At 43.4% G+C, this 8,812-nt stretch overlaps 1 long non-coding RNA gene across 1 annotated transcript in view; it reads left to right on the top strand.

Annotated features, from left to right (window-relative positions):
- Positions 1-3,181: 3,181 nt before the first annotated feature.
- The window catches only part of LOC121923337, an 8,709-nt gene continuing 3,078 nt past the window's right edge, over positions 3,182-8,812 (top strand). The window contains exon 1 of the long non-coding RNA XR_006102361.1: positions 3,182-3,306. This is a non-coding gene — a long non-coding RNA (uncharacterized LOC121923337). The remainder of the gene's footprint in view (positions 3,307-8,812) is intronic.

Here is an 8,812-nt window from a genome sequence, read left to right as displayed (position 1 = left end):
ATTGTTTTTAAACATGGTGTGGTCCATTGCAAGTGGAACAGTACACAATTTCCCTGCCCGCCTTTCCTCAGATGTATTTCACTAAGCTTTGGTATGAATGTATGAGCAATTTGCCACCATTTATTGCCATTCTGTTAAGAAAAATGAATGAGTCAAGATCCAAATAACTGTATCCCCTTAGTTTCTCTGTTGTCAAACGCACATTAATTTCTCTTTTTGGAGGAAGGAAAAAAAAAGCCACTTTAAGGGAGCGCTTCAGTCACTAACTACAATGTTTATCTTGTACTTCAGACATTTCAGTGAAATAACTATACAAGTACAAAGACATGAAATCCTTGGCTCCTAGGTTCCCTTCCGTTAATGTTGGTGGTACTGTGTAGTTGGAATGGGACTGGGTGTCTCTTCCCTTATGCTTAAATAATAGATGATGATATTTATAATGGATAATCCCCTGGATTCTGTTGGATTTAATGAGACTGTAAATATAAGTTCAGATGATGATATGAGTGATACATTATCATTCTTGAGTATTAATTTACTCTAATCTCCTTCCTCTGTTTTTCTCTTGTTTCTTTCTTATCTAAATAACATTCAATTCCTTTCTATGCACTGGTTTTTCATATATCTTTTCCTGTGCATGCCTTCCATTTCTAGTTTTTTGTGTTGATGCAACCTCCCTTTTTCTTAAATGTCCTACATTTTGGGCTGAGTTTTGTCCTGCAGTTGTCCTACAGTTTGGTCTCGAATTTGTCCTACATTTTGTCCCTGGTAAAAGTGGACAATTATGGCAACCCATGGTTCGCCCTAAAGGCTGCCAGAGTGCAGAAGTCACAGACTCTCAGCCTCAGAGGGCCCTGGGAAGCCCCCTCTGAACAAAAATGGCCAAGAATGTAACAAGTTGCAAAGAACATGAAGGCACACAACAGTTAATCATGTGAGGAAACTATGAGGAAAGACTCACTTTGCTCATTGTTCAGGAATCCTGGGAGTTGAACTCTCAAAGATCTGGAGGACCAAAGGTTGAGAACCATCGCTCTAGAACAACATTCCTCAAAGGGATGGCCATTTGATAGCACCTCAGCTACTGGTCCCTAGCAAGTTTCCAAGAAAGGAAAATACATATTGGGCCCTTGGCATCTGCTGGGGGTTGGTTCCAGGGCACCACCATGGATACTAAAATTAGTGGGTGCTGAAGGGCTATTAAATACAAGGGCATAGCATAATGGCGTCCCTTATAGAAAATGGGGAAAAATCAGGTCTGCTTTCTGGAATGTATATTTATATTTTGGAACATTTTCAAGCTGTGGATGGTTGAATCTGTGGATAAAGAATCCATGGATATGGAGGGCCACCCGTAATTGTATCCAATGGACCTAAATTTAGTGCAAGTTCTTGGCACATTGGGGGGGGGGATATTGCCTGTCTCTCACACCTTATAGCCTGAAAGAAGCCATGATCGAAATCATCTGTCCACTATGCGGAACGATAGCTGGTAAAGTGTGGTTATAAAATGAGGAAGGTAATAAGGAAGAAAGCATCAACATTGTTTGGGGGGTTGAGTGTTGGAATAGGACTTTGGAGATCAGAGGACAGTGATTTGTGGTTGTTGTGTGTCTTTCCAGCTTATGGCAACCGTAAAGTGAACCTATCATGGGTTTTCTTTGTTCCGAGGGGGTTTGCTTTTGCTTTTCTCATAGAGAGGACAAATCCTGCCAGGAAAACTCCATGATAGATTTGCCTTAGGGTCACCAGAAGTCAGACGCAATTTGAAGGCACACAACAATAAGCAACAACAACAACAACAATCCTTGAAGTGATTGATAAGCAGATATCCAGGGAGTGGAGATTGGGAGCTTTGAGGCCAGTCCCATGAGAATGGCCGGTACAAGGTTGAAAGGAGGGTAGATCCTAGGATATTGCTTTAAATGTGCTTTAATCTCTCTTTAGTGCCGAAATTAGCCCCAGTCTGATAAACTCCATAGCCGTGTGAGTCTGAAAAATCAGCATGCAAAGGGATCTTGCAGCACCTTTGAGACTATATGAAAGATTCAAGTTGGTAGCCTGAGCTTTCGTAGACGTGAGCCTACTTTCTTAGATGCATTTCTGATGCATTTCCTCAGATGCATTTCTGTTAAGCAGCTAGAAATACAGCCTAAAAGGAAGGAAGGAAGGAAGGAAGGGGGGTCAGGTCAAGAAACCAGACAAATGAGAACAAAGCAAACAGAAGAGTTCTGGATGTGAACTATTTCCTATGTCCCGTTCTCTGCAGTGCTAGAAATCTGAGGACTCCTTTCATTTTGTGGGGAGCAGGATTTTTATTTGCTCTCATCCATCCCCAACATTGCTTTATAATACCCCTGAAAATTACAAGCAAGGAGCTTCTGAATCAACATTAGGTGAACAATACCTTGTTGTTAAGGGATGTTTGACAGTGGAAGAGACAACCTTGTAAGGACACATGACTGTCCTTCATTTGAAGTTATTAAATAAGCAGTTAGCTGTGCACTTTTGGGGGGTGCACTGGTAGAGGGTTGTCCTAAATGTCTCTTGGGGTTTCTTCCATCTCTATGATTTTGCAACTCTAACAGCCCAACCAAATGGGCCAGGTAAACTGGGAAGCATTGTGTCAATAAAATCTAGCAAGGCCACCTGTTCTCTCTCACTTTGTTGGAGGATACAGTGGTTTGTGCATCTTTCCTCTCAAATGTCTCATTATGGATAAAGGGTATTTGATGAAGAGTTTTTGTATCTTTCTTTGCTTTTGCTGGCCTCAACATTGCGCTCCCCCGTTGTTTCAGTTTGAACAATACAGTGAAGTACCAGCTTTGCCTAACCCAAATCTTACCTCCTCTTCTAAACTTTTGCAGGTGCAAAAATCTTCATCCTTGATCTTTCAAATGAGAAAGCCTACTCTAGATTCCGTTCTTGAAATAGGAGTGATGCTGTGCGGTCTTTGACCGTGGGCTAGCAGTCCCTTTGCCTTGGAAAAGGGAGGTCAGATCTTCTTGTTTCACTGAAGGTGACATTTAGTGACATTTTGCCATTTTTCCCTGAAATATTCCACCAGTGGGTGGGATATCTGTGGGATATTCTCAGGAATTTCAGATGGGAGAAGAGAACACTGGACAGTACTGTATATTAATGCAGAATTTTGCTTACAGAGCCACACTTTCCACCTTCAACCTAAAAGAAAAGAAGAGAGAGAAACAGAAGACCCCAGCTTTGAAAAGACACCAACCATGGCTGATCTGAAGAAGGTCCTTCTGATTGCTTTCCTCCTGACTCTCTCTTATCAACATATAGCAGGTCAGTGGGATCCATTTTCCTCTTTTAATTTTGTTGGTACAATATTTGTGATATGTAAAGTACTGGTATGTCTTTGCTTGAGAGTACCCAGCACATGTTGGGATCTGATCTTGGCATCTCCTGCTCAAGGTTGCAGATTCTGCCATGTGGCTGGTTTCTGTTGCATTGCTGAACACGAAACAGAACATGGTGCCTGATAAAACAACCCCAGAAAGGTGTAGCTAAGGGAGGAAATGAGGGCATTTCTTCCTGAAAGAAAACTCTGACCCTTATCACACGGGGGGGCTGTGCAGCTTAGTACCGATGCGACTACGCATCCAACAATTCAAATTCATTTTAAATCGCAATGTTTTATCCTACTTGGTAGCCTTTCCAAATCAAGGGGGAAGCAGAGTGAGTGCAAATTGTATTACCCCACTGGTGCGGATTCAACTATTCGAATTCTGCCCCCCAATGAATTTTTCCTTCAGTCCTCCAAATTTCCAGCATTGTTGTGGTTGTTGCTAATGGCCATAAAGTTGACTTTGACTGAGGGAAACCCTATGAATGAGAGATCTCCAAGTCAGCCAGTCATCAGCCACCCTGTTCAGATCTTGCAGATTCATAACTACGGATTCCTTGATCGAATCTATCTACCTGGGATCTACTTACTCTTTCCCTCCTGCCTTCTACCATCCCAAATATTACTGTCTTTTTCTAGGGAGTCCTGTCTTCCCATGATATGTCCAAAGTATGACAGCCTCCATTTTGTCATCTTGGCTCCAAGGAAAATTCAGGCTTGATTTGTTCTTGAACCCATTGATTTGTCTTTTTAGCAGTCCATGGTATCTGCAGAACTCTTCTCCAGCATCACATTTCAAATACGTTGATTCCCCTCCCCCCCCCAATAAGATTTCTTTATGGTCCATCTTTCACAACCATACCTAGAAATGCTAAATACGATGGCATGGGCAATCCAAACTTTTTAATATTGCAGTAAGTTAAAAGGTTTGTGGAACGCTTAGATATACAGTTGAGGTATTCATATAAAGAGGGCAGGCAAGTGATCAAGTGAATGCAAACACAGCCAAGAGAAGAGTCATAGGTGTGGACAATTTCCAGTGTCTCACTCTCTGCAATAATAGAAATCTGGTGGAATTTGAAGGAAAATTTCATTGGGAGGGGACAGAATTCTGGAGATTCCGTAGCTATGAATAGGTTTGATGGCCAGAGGGGCAGTCAGCAGGGGCAGGAAACAGGCTAATACCTAAATTATCTTCTATTTGTAATGCGCTCTACATAGGGCTAACCTTATGTCAAGTTCGGAAACTTCAACTGGTTCAGAATATGGCAGCCAGGTTGGTTACTGGTACATCTAGAACTATTCATATTACACGAGTTTTAAAAACTCTTCACTTGCTACTTATTAGTTTCCAGGCAAGATATAAGGTGGTGGTTTTAACCTTTAAAGCCCTACATGGCTGGGGTCCTGACTTCTTGCGGGAGCGCCTTCTCCCATATAATCTACCCAACATTCTTCGTTCCTCTGGGAAGAATCTGCTACAGCCTAGGAGGACTAGACTTTCAGCAGTAACTCAGAGATCTTTTTCATCAGCCGCTCCTAGACTGTGGAACGACCTGCTGGACAAGATCCGACATATTAACACCTTCGAAACTTTTAAGAAGGACATTAAGATGGATCTCTTCCGACAGGCCTTCCAGACTAGAAAACTTCTGCTGACCTAGGCCCCCCTCTCTCCCTTATCCTCCATCCTTTATTTTTACCCTACCCCAGACTCCGCTTGAAAAGTTTTATCTCATTTCAGTGTATATTTGTTTAATCTCTTTTTAGAATTCGATCATGTTTTTATGTTTGGGCAGAGGGTTGAAGATCTTGAATTTTTAATGTATCTTTTTTAACTGTACGTTTTTTACTGTTGTAATCCGCTTGGATTCCCTGAGATTAAGCGGAAAATAAATAAATAAATAAATAAATAAATATTATTATTATTATTAGCCCTGGAACCAAACCCCTTTGGAATTGGCTATTATTATTATTATTATTAGCCCTGGAACCAAACCCCAATGTATAACAAGGGCCCCATTGTACACTGTTTTGTGGATTTTGGATGTTGTTGTACTTTGCTACATGGCTAACACGGATGACCTCTCTATGTTTTACAATTATGTACTGGACTGAAGACTTGTCTATCTCTTTCCAAGATACGCCAACATATCCCACCATCCTAAGGGACCCTTGTTATCCAGTGGGGTTTGGTTCCAGGGCTAATAATAATAATGATAATAATAGCCAATTCCAAAGTGGCCTACACAAGGCATGGATGATGCACCATGACTTCCATTATGATGCGCCTCTTGTTCCATGGCAGTTAAGGTTTCAGTAGGGACAGGCAGGCAGCAGTTGAGCAAGAAGGACCATGAATGGAGCAGCCAATGGTAGAATTTTTCATATCTTTGTACTGGATCAAATCTCCCAGGTTTCCTTCTAGGAAAGAAGAGAGGGTGGGTCTTTTTTGTGGGATTTTTTGCCACGGGTGCCCAAATGCCTTCACTAGCTTGGATACTTTCACTTCCAGGAGTGGAGGGTGGCATTTGCTGTTTCGCTTCAGGCAGCAACATATCTTGGGTCAGCCCTGGCACGGTCAAGCGCATCTGACACATGCAAGAGTAGGCCAAATCGTAAAACGAAGATGAAAGTAAAACAAGGGCTTATGGCAAGCACTGATTCCTTTGGGAAGAGAAGTCCAAAGAGAAAAACCAAAGAGGATTCCAAATCTAGCACTGCTTCTGAGGTCCTCCCTTATGGGGTTTTCTTGGTTGAAGAATAAGCTTGATGGAAATATATATGGAGAACTCAATAATTGTGCAGTGTTTCGTTCCTGCCCTTAAAAAAAAGCTGCTGCTCCAGACACCTCTCAGGGTTTGCATCTGCACTGCAGTATTAACACAGTTTGACATCTCTTTAACTGCTATGGCTCACTGCTATGGAATTCTGGGATTTGCTGTTTGCTGTGGCACCTGATATTTGTAGTCTGGTGCCACAACAAACTAGAAACCCCAGAATCCTATAGCACTGTGCCATAATAGTTAAAGTGCATTAATTCTTCAGTACAGGTGAAGCCTGGGCATAGTATGATGGTATCAGGTGGAAAGAGATTGAAATGCAAAGAGGTCTCATAATGACAATTTGGAATGGAGAAAAGGTGAATAAAGAAGTAGGAAAGAACAGAAGAAGACTGAAAAGGGAAGGAAAGAAGGAAAGAAGGAAAGAAGGAAGGAAGGAAGGAAGGAAGGGAAGTGCCAGAAATAAGAACAATCAGCTAATCAGAATGAAGCTGGGAAAGAATAAAATCAGAATAGATAAAAGGAAAGAAAAAGGGCAACAAGAGAAGATGGCAGTAACTGACAAGAATATGTTGGTAGAAAAAAAAATCATGAGAAGAAAAGACGGATCATGGTGAAGCTGCTCATAAATTTAAAGAGACAGGAAAGCCAAAGGCTGGAAGCTTCCTTTCCAGTGACTGTTTGAAACTCTGGTTGGTGGTCAACTGGGAGGACTGGAATGCAACCATGGCTTCTTGGTCCCCAATGTCAGTGCTCAACGGTATTAAAGGTGAATCCGTATAATCGAGAGGCAAGCAAGCCAGTCTGCCAAGTCTGGATAGACAGCTTCCCTGCTACATCCTTTCCTTCCAAGTTTCGCTTTTTCCGATGAAGGGAATGTAGGACATTCCAAGGGAACAAATGATTGGGGCCTTAGTCCTGATATCCATGTTTTTGGCACTCATGTCTAGCTTTAAAACAGGGCACTGTACATTCCAACACTGCAAATGTGAAGCTGCCCTGTCTCCATTCTGAAGGTTACAACAAGCATATTTGAAATCTAAAATAAGTTTTGAATTGCTTTGTTCCAGGATATTCAGTCTCTCGTACTAGAGTCCTGGATTTATTGTTTCCCATTTGGCAGAGCCAAGTAGCATAAGTACGATCAGGTATGTATACTGAGATGCCCGCCTGTAACAGTGGGGGAAGAATATTTTTGCTGCCACACAGAGGCTTTTGGCATTCAAAGGAATCTTCCTCTGAATCAGTATTCCTCAGTTCCACTGTATGAAATGCCTTGCTCCAATTTCTTTTCTTGCCATCTGAATGCTGCAAATGATGCTCCACCATGTTTGTTCCAGCAGGTGGGTGATGTCAGCACAACTATCGGAGGCAAGCTGGCGGAATCTGAATGAAGCCGGCTTCCAACCCCAGCATTTCTCTGCTTCACTGGATTTGTAAGTTTGCAACACAAGTTTTTTTCTAACAAACTGTATTACTTGAGAAGCACGCTGCGACAGGGTGTATGTGACGTTTTAAAAACCCCCGGATCCACGAAACGGGCCCCATCAACGGGATTGTCTCCGAGGTCAAGGGAGTTGTGGCAGGAATGAGCTTGCCCAAAAAACTCCAGCATTTAAAAGGCTGTTGATAGTATTTCAGATGGAAGCCAAAAACCTTTGGACCTACCCTGGAGGCATATATGAGTAGTAACAGCTTGCATTGTGTTTTTAGCAGTGAGGATGACATCAACAAGACAACCAGCAGAAGACTCGAGGCACGCTCCCCCACCTCAAATGAATGAAATGCGTTGAGGTGATTTCTGACCTGTCTTTGCTTTCTACTTCACTTGCCCATTCCAATCCTGTTTGTTCCAGACTGCGAAGCGTGGATGGTGACTTCATTCGCTCTTGACTGCTTGGCAGTGAAAGTTTTTGTAGCCATTTGATCTTTCAATAATGATGGGAAATTGTGAAGCGTATCCTCAGCCAATGTTCAACCATCGCCTTCTATGGCGGGCTACACACCGCCGCTTTGCGCGGTATGCCGCCGCCGCCAGAAGGTACGCGGGGGAGCCGGAGGCTATCCGACGGCCCGACCTCACGCGCGGACCGCCGAAAAAAAGAAGCCCCAAAAGGAGCTTCTTTATGCGTAGCGTTGCGACGTAGCGAGGCGCCAGGGGGCGCGATAGCTACTTCAGCAGCGGCGCGACGCGTCTGGCCGCTGTGAGTCCGATGCGTAAAGATCGGCGCCGGCAAGTAGGAACAGGCCGGCGCCCTCTGTACGGACGGAGTTCCGGTCCGAGGCCCAGGGGCGTCTAAAAGAGACGCCCCTTTTTTTAAAAGGGACGTCCTCCGGACGTCCCAACGGGCCCGTTCGGAAAGCCCCCCCAGTGTCTTTCTGGAACATGGATACATTCTTGTGATGAACCTAGATTGCCACTGAGAACCAAGAGGGGGCTTACGTACCGTTGGCCCTTCCCTGATGCGGGGGAGGGGGGAACTGTTCTGGGACCCGCGACGTAAGGAAATCAAGACATTATGCTGGAGCCCTCATTAATTCTCTGGGGATCGTGAGGGCTTTTTCTGGTGCGGCTTCATTCATATGCTGAAAGCAGCCTACATTTGCACCTGCGTATGACACAGGAAAAAATGTTAATTCTCTCAAATCTGAGAGTAATTCA

The sequence above is a fragment of the Sceloporus undulatus genome, chromosome 2 (assembly GCF_019175285.1).
Source record: "Sceloporus undulatus isolate JIND9_A2432 ecotype Alabama chromosome 2, SceUnd_v1.1, whole genome shotgun sequence".
NCBI lineage: Eukaryota > Metazoa > Chordata > Lepidosauria > Squamata > Phrynosomatidae > Sceloporus > Sceloporus undulatus.
This window is presented reverse-complemented; position numbering and strand designations above follow the sequence as displayed.